The sequence below is a fragment of the Dama dama genome, chromosome X (assembly GCF_033118175.1).
Source record: "Dama dama isolate Ldn47 chromosome X, ASM3311817v1, whole genome shotgun sequence".
Taxonomy (NCBI): domain Eukaryota; kingdom Metazoa; phylum Chordata; class Mammalia; order Artiodactyla; family Cervidae; genus Dama; species Dama dama.
The window spans coordinates 25,870,809-25,883,366 of NC_083714.1; positions in this window are offsets into that span (position 1 = coordinate 25,870,809).

Genomic DNA, 12,558 nt, shown 5'->3' on the forward strand with positions numbered 1-12,558 from the left:
TAGTTCTTCTTGGGAGCATAACATATTTACTATGTTCTCCCCAGAAAGCTTCATGTGAGAAATAACTTTTCATATCCTCTAAATATATCTGTGGCATCATCAGTCTTGGCATTTAAACAAATTTGGGGGTTAGAGATCTGACATCTTTCTGTGGTAACAACAGTATGGGTGAAGAAAATTGTATCTTTAGTATTTAAGAAATAAAGAAGGAATGATAGAATATCACCCTACTGCAACTCATAACGAATGGGACTTATCACTGTTCCAATAACAACTAAAAAATATAAATTTTTTGTCTTCTGGTGGCAAACACACAAACATCTCTTAAAATAACCTTCCAAAATATTAACCTGAATCTGATAGTCTTGAGACTTGGTACAATTTATATGAAATGCAGAACTGATTAAAACCTAGATGTTGCCATGGTGATGCAATTAACAAAATTCAGAATGTGGAAAAAAATGGTTTCTTAAATAATTTGAAAGGAAATTGAAAGAATTATTAGGGAAAAAATCTTAAATCCCCTTTGGGTTCCTCTAAATCCACAATGAAATCACAAAAATTTTCTTTTATTCAGTAGAATTTGAATGGCACAGAATAACCATGACTTTGATGGAAATTAGTGATTTATATGTCTTTGATGACAGTGTTAATCAAAATCAAGTGGAAAGATTGACCTACATGTTCATACCACAGCCTAGTTTTATGGGTTGGTTTACTTGCTTATTGTACTGGCCAAAAATATCCCTAATTGCTGTCACATCATGAAAAATATTTTCAGGATTGGGAAAAAATGTCTTTCCCCCATGAGATAACAAATTGGAGAATGCAATTCTGCCACAGATAGTCTCAGCTTTCCACTTCATTAGCCATGAAGGGCAACACTTTGCACTGAAATGGGAGATTCATTAGAATGGACAGTAATCTGTGAATCCATAATGCCTCTATAGAAAATTTATACACACCCCAAATTAAACTGTGTGCTCTTACTACATCTTGCAGCAGTATTTTGAGATATAAGGAGCATTCAAAATAAATTGTAAACTGTCTGTAATTTAGGATCTGTTATCTGAGACCTCCTTTAAAGAGATGGGATTGATTTGGTATATTTCAGTCCCATTGAAGTAAATTAAAACTATGTCTGTGATAAAAGAAAAATGTAACACAGTCCTAAATGAAATCTCTATTCATTACTGATATGACCAATTCACCAATCAGAATATAATGTTCTGATTTTAATCTTGTAACTAAGCTTCATACATTGTTCTTTCCTACCCCCCTCCTTTTTTATACATCAAATAATGGCATTCTCAGTACCTGTATGTAAATATGTTACATTGAAGTATATAGAGGATATGCTAAAATAACCCCCCTCCCAATTTTTTTCTGAGAAACTTCTGTAGGTATTCCATTTTTAATCCCCTTTACCACAATACTATTTGAAAACACTCTCCGACATAAATCACATCAAGATCCTCTATGACCCACCTCCCAGAATATTGGAAATAAAAGCAAAACTAAACAAATGGGACCTAATGAAACTTAAAAGCTTTTGCACTACAAAGGAAACTATAAGTAAGGTGAAAAGACAGCCCTCAGATTGGGAGAAAATAATAGCAAACGAAGCAACAGACAAAGGATTCATCTCAAAAATATACAAGCAACTCCTGAAGCTCAATTCCAGAAAAATAAATGACCCAATCAAAAAATGGGCCAAAGAACTAAACAGACATTTCTCCAAAGAAGACATACAGATGGCTAACAAACACATGAAAAGATGCTCAACATCACTCACTATCAGAGAAACGCAAATCAAAACCACAATGAGGTACCATTACACGCCAGTCAGGATGGCTGCTATCCAAAAGTCTACAAGCAATAAATGCTGGAGAGGGTGTGGAGAAAAGGGAACCCTCTTACACTGTTGGTGGGAATGCAAACTAGTACAGCCGCTATGGAAAACAGTGTGGAGATTTCTTAAAAAACTGGAAATAGAACTGCCATATGACCCAGCAATCCCACTTCTGGGCATTCACACTGAGGAAACCAGATCTGAAAGAGACACATGCACCCCAATGTTCATCGCAGCACTGTTTATAATAGCCAGGACATGGAAGCAACCTAGATGCCCATCAGCAGATGAATGGATAAGGAAGCTGTGGTACATATACACCATGGAATATTACTCAGCTGTTAAAAAGAATTCATTTGAACCAGTCCTAATGAGATGGATGAAGCTGGAGCCCCTTATACAGAGTGAAGTAAACCAGAAAGATAAAGAACATTACAGCATACTAACACATATATATGGAATTTAGAAAGATGGTAACGATAACCCTATATGCAAAACAGAAAAAGAGACACAGAAAGACAAAACAGACTTTTGAACTCTGTGGGAGAATGTGAGGGTGGGTTATTTCAAAAGAACAACATGTATACTATCTATGGTGAAACAGATCACCAGCCCAGGTGGGATGCACGAGACAAGTGCTCCGGCCTGGTGCACTGGGAAGACCCAGAGGAATCGGGTGGAGAGGGAGGTGGGAGGGGGGATCGGGATGGGGAATATGTGTAAATCTATGGCTGATTCATATCAATGTATGACAAAACCCACTGAAATGTTGTGAAGTAATTAGCCTCCAACTAATAAAAAAAAATAAAATTAAAAAAAAAAGGAAAAAAAAAGAAAGAAAGCAGAATTACAAAGATAGCCACATCAAACTAAAATTGATCATAGGTTTTTATGACATGGTAAGTTCTTCCCTGATAAGGCCTGAATTCACACCAGAAAGATCAGACATGCTTTATGCCATGAACATAGAACAAAGATGACCAGGGCAAAAACCTAGATGTGTTTTGCCTAAGAGAGGTTGTCTCAATTACAGAAAAAGAGAACAATGAAGAACTGTGCAGAGTTACTCTGCACATTCAATCATAGCTACTTCAATTCCCTCAGATCATTTTGATGATGGAATTAACAACCATCACAAGTCCTTTGGAGTAAAATATGAGATAACAATTAAAATAGCATTATACAGGCATTATAATAAACCACTAATTTTTTTTAATATTCATTGTCTAAAAAGGAAGAATCTGTACAAGCCTCGTTGGCTAATAAAGAATGGAGAAAAACAATTCTGGAGCATAAAACAAGGTAAATGAAATAGTATTTGACAAATAAAATTAATTTTTTAATAAAAATGCAATTAAAAAAAGAAGCATGCTTTGGACAATATCAATTTCTTTCCATCAATAAAACATTAGAAAAAATGAACTCCATGCACACCATGTGATAAAATATGACATTATCTTATTAAAGGCTAATATAAAGATTATAAAATATGCCTGCAGAAACCTCAAGGGAGATAAGACACCAATAATGCTATAGCAAAATTTGAAACAGTATTGAAATCATTGAGTAGTATCAATATGATGGAAAAAAGAACCAGTGAGGTGGAGAACAAATATGAGCCTCTCTCAGAACTCAAAGGAAAAGAAATGAAAATGTTAACAAAAAGAACAGTAAATATAGAAGATGGGGAAAGAAGCTACAACTCACAGAAAAATATTATGAGAAAAAGACCATAGCAAATAAAAATGATAAATTTTAAATGATACTTGATCAATAAATACCTGCCTGTATAAATTGATAAGACTCATATACCATGCAAAATTAATAATGATATACACCTTCATTATGCAAGAAAATTTTAGATGAAGAAAAAATATATAAATACCCAGGCAAGGGAAGAGTGAAATTATTTATAATGAAGGAAGTCAGGTTGATCTCAAACAGTTTTGGAGATTTTAAATGCAACAATACAATGAAATGAGAGGCAGAATTTTGATAAGTTTATATCTGTTTATACCTCATCAACCGAGTAAACTTTTGGTATTTTTGGTAAACTTTATGCTTTTATACATACCCTCCAACTTACTCTTCCCTGAAAAAAAAAAAAGATACACCATAGAGACCAAGACATATATAAAATAAAGCATTTGACAAAATTCAATATCACTTTATGATAAAAAAAAAAAACTTTCAACAAATTGGGTATAGAAGGATATATCTCAACATAATAAAGGCCATGTGGGAAACCCACAGCTAACATCATATTGAATGGAAAAATCCCTCTAAGATCAGAAACAAGACAAAGGTGCTTACTTTCACCACTCTTACTCAACATTCTACCAAAAGTGCAAGCCAGAGCAACTAGGAAAGAAAAGTAAATAAAAGTCATCAAAATTGGGAAGGAAGAAATAAAACTGGCTCTGCTGATGACATCATCTTTTATATAGAATATCTAAAATACTCCAACAAAAAACCCTCAGACCTAATAAACTAATTCAGTAAGTGGCAGGATTCAAAATTAAAACAAAAGACACACACAAACACATACATATATATGTATCAATTCAGTTCAGTTCAGTCGCTCAGTTGTGTCTGACTCTTTGCGACCCCATGAACCGCAGCATAGCAGGCCTCCCTGTCCATCACCAACTCCCGGAGTCTACCCAAACCCATGTCCATCGAGTCGGTGATGCCATCCAACCATCTCATCCTCTGTCGTCCCCTTCTCCTCCTGCCCTCAATCTTTCCCAGCATCAGGGTCTTTCCCAGTGGGTCAGCACTTCACATCACGTGGCTAAAATATTGGAGTTTCAGCTTCAACATCAGTCCTTCCAATGAACACCCAGGACTGATCTTTAGGATGGACTGGTTGGATCTCCTTGCAGTCCAAGGGACTCTTAAGAGTCTTCTCCAACACCACAGTTCAAAAGCATCAATTCTTTTGCACTCAGCTTTCTTTAGAGTCCAACTCTCACATCCATACATGACCACTGGAAAAACCATAGCCTTGACTAGATGGACCTTTGTTGACAAAGTAATGTCTCTGCTTTTTAATATGCTGCCCAGGTGGGTCATAACTTTCCTTCCAAGGAGTAAGTGTCTTTTAATTTCATGGCTGCAGTCACCATCTGCAGTGATTTCGGAGCCTAGAAAAATAAAGTCAGCCATTGTTTCCACTGTTTCCCCATCTATTTTCCATGAGGTGATGGGACCAGATGCCATGATCTTAGTTTTCTGAATGTTGAGCTTTAAGCCAACTTTTTCACGCTCCTCTTTCACTTTCATCAAGAGGCTCTTTAGTTCTTCTTCACTTTCTGCCATAAGGGTGGTGTCATCTGCATATCTGAGGTTATTGATATTTCTCCTGGCAATCTTGATTCCAGCTTGTGCTTCTTCCAGCCTGGTGTTTCTCATGATGTATTCTGCATATAAGTAAAATAAGCAGGGTGACAATATACAGCCTTGATGTACTCCTTTTCCTATTTGGAACCAGTCTGTTGGTCCATGTCCAGTTCTAACTGTTGCTTCCTGACCTGCATATAGGTTTCTCAAGAGGCAGGTCAGGTGGTCTGGTATTCCCATCTCTTTCCAAATTTTCCACAGTTTATTGTGATCCACACAGTCAAAGGCTTTGGCATAGTCAATAAAGCAGAAATAGATGTTTTTTCTGGAACTCTCTTGCTTTTTCAATGATCCAGAGGATGTTGGCAATTTGATCTCTGGTTCCTCTGCCTTTTCTAAAACCAGCTTGAACATCTGGAAGTTCATGGTTCACGTATTGCTGAAGCCTGTCTTGAAGAATCTTAAGCATCACTTTACTAGCGTGTGAGATGAATGCAATTGTGCAGTAGTTTGAGCATTCTTTGGCATTGCCTTTCTTAGGGATTGGATTGAGAACTGACCTTTTCCAGTCCTGTGGCCACTGCTGAGTTTTCCAAATTTGCTGGCATATTGAGTGCAGCACTTTCACAGCATCTTCTTTCAGGATTTGAAATAGATCAACTGAAATTCCATCACTTCCACTAGCTTTGTTTGTAGTGATGCTTCCTAAGGCCCACTTGATTCACATTCCAGGATATCTGGCTCTAGGTGAGTGATCACACAATCATGATTATCCGGGTCCTGAAGACCCTTTTTGTACAGTTCTTCTGTGTATTCTTGCCACCTCTTCTTAATATCTTCTGCTTTTATTAGGCCCCTACCATTTCTGTCCTTTATTGAGCCCATCTTTGCATGAAATGTTCCCTTGGTAACTCTGATTTTCTTGAAGAGATCTCTAGTCTTTCCCATTTTGTTGTTTCCCTCTATTTCTTTGCATTGATCAATGAGGAAGGCTTTCTTATCTCTCCTTGCTATTCTTTGGATCTCTGCATGCAAATGGGTATATCATTCCTTTTCTCCTTTGCTTATATATATGTATAGAGGCCAAAAATTTGTCTAGCTTTTTCTATAAGATGTCATGGAAAACCCTGAGTGAACCTTTTGGCCAACCTGATATATACACATATACACACAATGGATCATTATTCAGCAGTAAAAGAAAATGAAATCCTGTTTTGTGACAAACATAGACAGACCTAGAGAGCATTATGGTATGTGAAATAAATCAGACTGAAAAAAAGAAATGTGTATGTTTTTACTTATATGTGGAATCTAAAAACATCTAATTAATGGAAACAGTGTAGAATATTGGTTGCTAGGCCCTTCAGAGTGGCAATATAAGGAAATTTTGGTCAAAGGGTAAAGAATTTGAGTTGTAAAATAAGTAACTTCTAGAGATTTAATGTACAGCATGGTGACTGTAGTTAATAATGTATTGTATACTTGAAAGTTTCTATGAGAAGAGCTCTTTGATGTTCTCATCATAACAAAACAATACACAATAATTCTGTGAGGTGAAAGATGTGTTAATTAATCTTATTGTCATAAACATTTTGTAATACATACATGTTTCAAATAATCACAATGTACACCTTAAAATTATACAATGTAATATGTTAATTATATGTCAGTAAAGCTGGGAACAAAAAAGAATCATGAAAATTCTGGAAGTAAACAAAAATGCAAAGCTGAAGAACTGTGTCAAACCAGTAGCTGTAAGTATGATTAGTAAATTAAATTCTCAAGACCAAAATTCTTAAGAGATGCTGAAAAAACAATATTGCAATAATAGATTAAAAGTGGGAAAAGGAGAAAAATATCAGTAAAAGCTAATTTTCTTTTCCTATGAAATAGGAATACATAGATACTGTTTAATTTTTGACGTTGATAGGTAAGATTTTGAAAACTTACTTCAACTTAAATTTCTCTTAAAAGAACAAACAGAATAATTGAATTCAAACGCTCTATGCTCAATTAAAAGTGAAAATGTTAGTTGCTCAGCCATATCCAACTTTCTGTGACCCCATGGACTGTAACCCGCCAGGCTTCTCTGTCTGTGGAATCTTCCAGGTAAGAATACTGGAGTGTTACCCTTCACCAGGATATCTTTCTGACCCAGGGATCGAACCTGGGTCTCCTGCATTGCAGGCAGATACTTTACCATCAGAGCCACCAGGGAAGCCCCTTGCTCAATTAAAGCAGAATATAAGTCTTTTACATAATTAAGCTTGCAATTAGAGAAACAACAATTCCTTTTCAGCATAGTAACAAAGAAAACAGAGAGTAAAAAATATATTTAACTAAATTCAAAAACAAAATTTTAAAAGCAAACTTCAAAATATAATTTGTGACAGGGATTGTAGATAGTTGAACCTCCCTATTAAAATATAGAGACTCAAATAGGTATTAAAAAATTATACTGCGCAAGAACAATACCTAAAACAAAGTGCCTCAAAATGCTTAAAATTCACAATTAAAAAAAGCAGATCCAGGGCATCATAATATTAACATCATAGAAAGTAGGGTTTATTATAAGAAGCATTAAAAAAGACAGAGGGTCATTGTTTATTAATGAAGGACCAAAATACATGTACTAAAACACTATTTAAAAAATCTAAAGATGAAGTGGCAAAACAATAGGTGATGATTTAAATTCATAGTTTAAAATTAAAATATGACATTAAGAATTAAAATATAGAGGTATTGAAAAATATAATTATTCACACTGTATATGTAAAATTTTGCCTGAGAGAATAAACATTCTTTTCAAGTACATAAAAGACATTCATGTATTTATCATAAATTTCAGAGATCAGAAATTATACAGCCTCCAGCTATCTACAAGCATCACTATAAAATATGAATCCATGTCTAAAACACCAACAACTCACTCAATAAAATGTGTGATTTTTTGATCAATGGGTAAATCAAAATTTCAATTACCACTTCACTGAATAATAATGGGGAGACTTCTTTCTCTTTCCCTTCCTTCCTTTCTCTTCACTCCCCTCTATTCTTTTCTGTTCCCTTCCTTTCTCTACACTTCTCTTTCTTTCCATTAACAATTCAGATTTAAAGCTACTACATGGGCAGAGCAGGATCAGCATAGATGTTGGTAGTTTGTGTCATGGGGTGCATGGTAGACCAGTGCTGGGTATCAGATCATGAATTAAATGAACAGGTATCCCTATTGAGGAGTGACTTAGCATTGAGTGTGACAGCCCAAGTGAGATGAGATGGGCCATGGAGAGTTAGAGTCTAAGAATGGTGAGGAGGGTTTCCATGAGGTGGAGGAGCCAGATGTACAGTGCTAGGACCAGAAAGAGTTAAGGATGGTACTCATACATAGGGTTGGCAGTGTGTAGCACATGAGACTGGCAGGATGAGCGTACCCCAGTGTGGGTTATGGAGATCACACAGGATAAGAATGTCCATGACCAGTTGGGGGAGGGGCAGCACAGGAGGGAGTGTTTTAATTTGAGACATCAGAGCCAGGGCACTGTGAGGAAGAATGAAAGTGTGGGATCTGCCTGTCTTGAGGAGACAACTACAACAGGGTGAGCATGATAATTGGACAGGGTAAACGAAGGGGGAAGAAAAGAGAGACTGGTTACTATAAGTAACAAATCAAATAAATAAATATTTTAAGGATAATGAAAGCCAAGCTTCTCACCACTGGAGGAAATACTTAAAAATATGGGGAGTGAGAGAATTTGGATGAACTGTCTGATGTTGGATTGGAATTGGTGATGTGTGTGCATGCTCAGTTGTGTCTGACCCTTTGTGGCCCCGTGGACTGTACCCCACCAGGCTCCTCTGCCCATAGAATTTTCCATGCAAAAATATTGGAGTGGGCTGTCATTTTCTACTCCATAGAATTGGTGGTACCAACTTGAAATTAGACACTACATATAGACAAATATACATATATATATACATATATATATACACACACATATATATACACACACATTATATATACATAAATTATATGTTGTGCTTGTATATGTATATATATTACATGTGTGTATATCCATATATTCCACAGCTCTGAATACTAAGAGAGCCAGGGGACAGCAACACCTAATAACAGTGAGCACACCTCATTCCCAGATCTTCCATGTAATATCTTTTTACTAAAAGAATTAAACATTGTAAAGCAATTACACTCCAATTAAAAAAATTAAAAACAAAGAATTTAAGGCTTCTTAAAGGAACAGCTGGTTCATTGGCTACAGAAGGTACAAAATGTACCTGGAACATCTTCTTGCACCAGAAACAAAAGAAGTGCTCAAAGAATAATGAGATTATACCAAAAGGACATAGAAATTAGATTGACTAGGTCCCCACTGGCCAAACTGGAGGCAATTTGAATATCAAAGTAAATAATAGTAGTAATGGAATAAAATAGGAAACCATGAGTTCATTTAAATGTAAATGAATAAGTTGAAATTTGCTGATAAGCAGGTTATGTACATATCAAAGTACCTCCCCATAAAATGATTATTAATTCCAGTGAGATAAAGAATAATTTTAGAGTGGAACAGCTTGGCAGATATCATCTTAATCAAATGATCAAAATGCACATTAGTAATGGGACAAATTAAAATTATTCATCACCACATAGGATGCAGTCAGAAGGACTCAACATTACTTCTGAGATATCCCTGCCAAGGATGGATATGCTGAATTGAGCCATTAAGAAACATTAGTGAAGCCCCAGTTGGGGGAGGGCATTCTACAAATAACTGGCCTGTGATATTCTTATGTTAAGGTCATTCATTCTGTTAGCCATAGAGATGTACCTTTCAGATCTCCCATGAGGTGGGCACCAGGCAAAAGATGTTCAGTTAGCTGACAATTTCCAATATATGCCAAAGTTTTTAGCTGAAGCTACGTACATGAAGCAGTATTCAGCCATTGACTGAGCAAAGAGGTGAAGAAAGGGTTTGGATTTTGGCCAGTACAGGACTGTTGTATGGAGAATTTTTAAAATGGGCCTCACCATTGGGCTGATAACACTCTGTCAGAAATACAACAAATATGAGACTCTTCCTACCCTATTCTTCCTTTCCTTTCTCTTTTTCATTGGTGTTAGATCTGCATTGTGGTGGGGAAACTTCCCCTTAATTCTCCTGATCATTCTCCACCATATTCTTTACAGTATTTACCTCCTCTCCCCATAAATATGTTGCACTTCCAACTTAATATTGATGTATGCTTCCCAGAAGATTTAATAATTATGTGCCAAAAGTGATCCAGAACACCAGGTCATTGAGTGTGAATTGGGAAATTTTGAGGCACTGCTTGGATGGCAGGACCACATTCTGAATGGTATGCAGGCATGAATATTATGAACAATTGTACATGAATAAATTAGACAATCGAGATGAAATGCACAAATTCCAAAATACAAACTACCAACTAACTCCAGAAAAGAATACAAAGATATCACCAGAAATAAAACCATAGGCCAATATCCCTTATCAATAGATGAAATGAGCCTCAAACAAAAATAAAACCAAATCATGATGATCAAGTGGGATTTATCATACCAGAAATGCAACATATGAACAACTGATTCAACATATGAAACATCAAAGAATGTAATACACATTAATTAAATGAAGGGAAAAAAACCACATGACCATCTTAATTGATATAGGAAGAGTAGTTGACAAAATTTAACATTCTTTCATGATAAAACACTGAGTAAACTAGGAAAAGAAGGGAACTTTCTTAAATGAGAAAGGACATTTATGAAAAATCCCCAGGTAACATCATGCTCAGAACAAGACAAGGGTGCTTACTTTCACTATTGCATTTCAAAACAGTACCAGAAATTCTAGCCAGAGCAATTAGGCAAGAAAAAAAAATCATTCATATTGGAAAGGAAGAAGTAAAACTATATTTGTAGAAAATACAGCATTCTCTCCATCAGTTCAGTTCAGACACTCAGTCGTGTCCGACTCTTTGCGACCCCATGAATCGCAGCACGCCAGGCCTCACTGTCCATCACCAACTCCCGGAGTTTACTCAACCTCATGCTCATCAAGTCAGTGATGCCATCCAGCCATCTTAACCTCTGTCATCCCCTTCTCTTCCTGCCCCCATTCCCTCCCAGCATCACAGGCTTTTCCAATGAGTCAACTCTTCGCATGAGGTGGCCAGAGTATTGGAGTTACAGCCTCAGCATCAGTCATTCCAATGAACACCCAGGACTTATCTCCTTTAGGATGGACTGGTTGGTTCTCCTTGCAGTCCAAGAGAGTCTGAAGAGTGTTCTCCAACACCATAGTTCAAAAGCATCAATTTTTCGCTGCTCAGCTTTCTTCACAGTCCAACTTTCACATCCATACATGACCACTGGAAACACCATAGCCTTGACCAGACGGATCTTTCTTGGCAAAGTAATGTCTCTGCTTTTTAAGATGCTATCTAGGTTGGTCATAACTTTCCTTCCAAGGAGTAAGTGTCTTTTAATTTCATGGCTGCAGTCACCATCTGCAGTGATTTTGGAGCCCAAAAAAATAAAGTCTGACGCTGTTTCCACTGTCTCCCCATCTATTTCCCATGAGGTGATGGGATCAGATGCCATGCTCTTAGTTTTCTGAATGTTAAGCTTTAAGCCAACTTTTTCACTCTCCTCTTTCACTTTCATCAAGAGGCTCTTTAGTTCTTCTTCACTTTCTGCCATAAGGGTGGTGTCATCTGCATATCTGAGGTTATTGATATTTCTACTGGCAATCTTGATTCCAGCTTGTGCTTCTTCCAGCCCAGCGTTTCTCATGATATACTCTGCATATAAGTTAAATAAGCAGGGTGACAATATACAGCCTTGACGTACTCCTTTTCCTATTTGGAGCCAGTCTGTTGGTCCATGTCCAGTTCTAACTGTTGCTTCCTGACCTGCATATAGGTTTCTCAAGAGGCAGGTCAGGTGGTCTGGTATTCCCATCTCTTCCAGAATTTCCCACAGTTTATTGTGATCCACACAGTCAAAGGCTTTGGCATAGTCAATAAAGCAGAAATAGATGTTTTCCTGGAACTCTCTTGCTTTTTTGATGATCCAGTGGATATTGGCAATTTGATCTCTGGTTCCTCTGCCTTTTCTAAAACCAGCTTGAACATCTGGAAGTTCTAGATTCATGTATTGCTGAAGCCCAGCTTGGAGAATTTTGAACATTACTTTACAAGCCTGTGAGATGAGTGCAATTGTGTGATGGTTTGAGCATTCTTTGAGATTGCCTTTCTTAGGGATTGGAATGAAAACTGACCTTTTCCAGTCCTGTGGCCACTGCTGAGTTTTCCAAATTTGCTGGCAT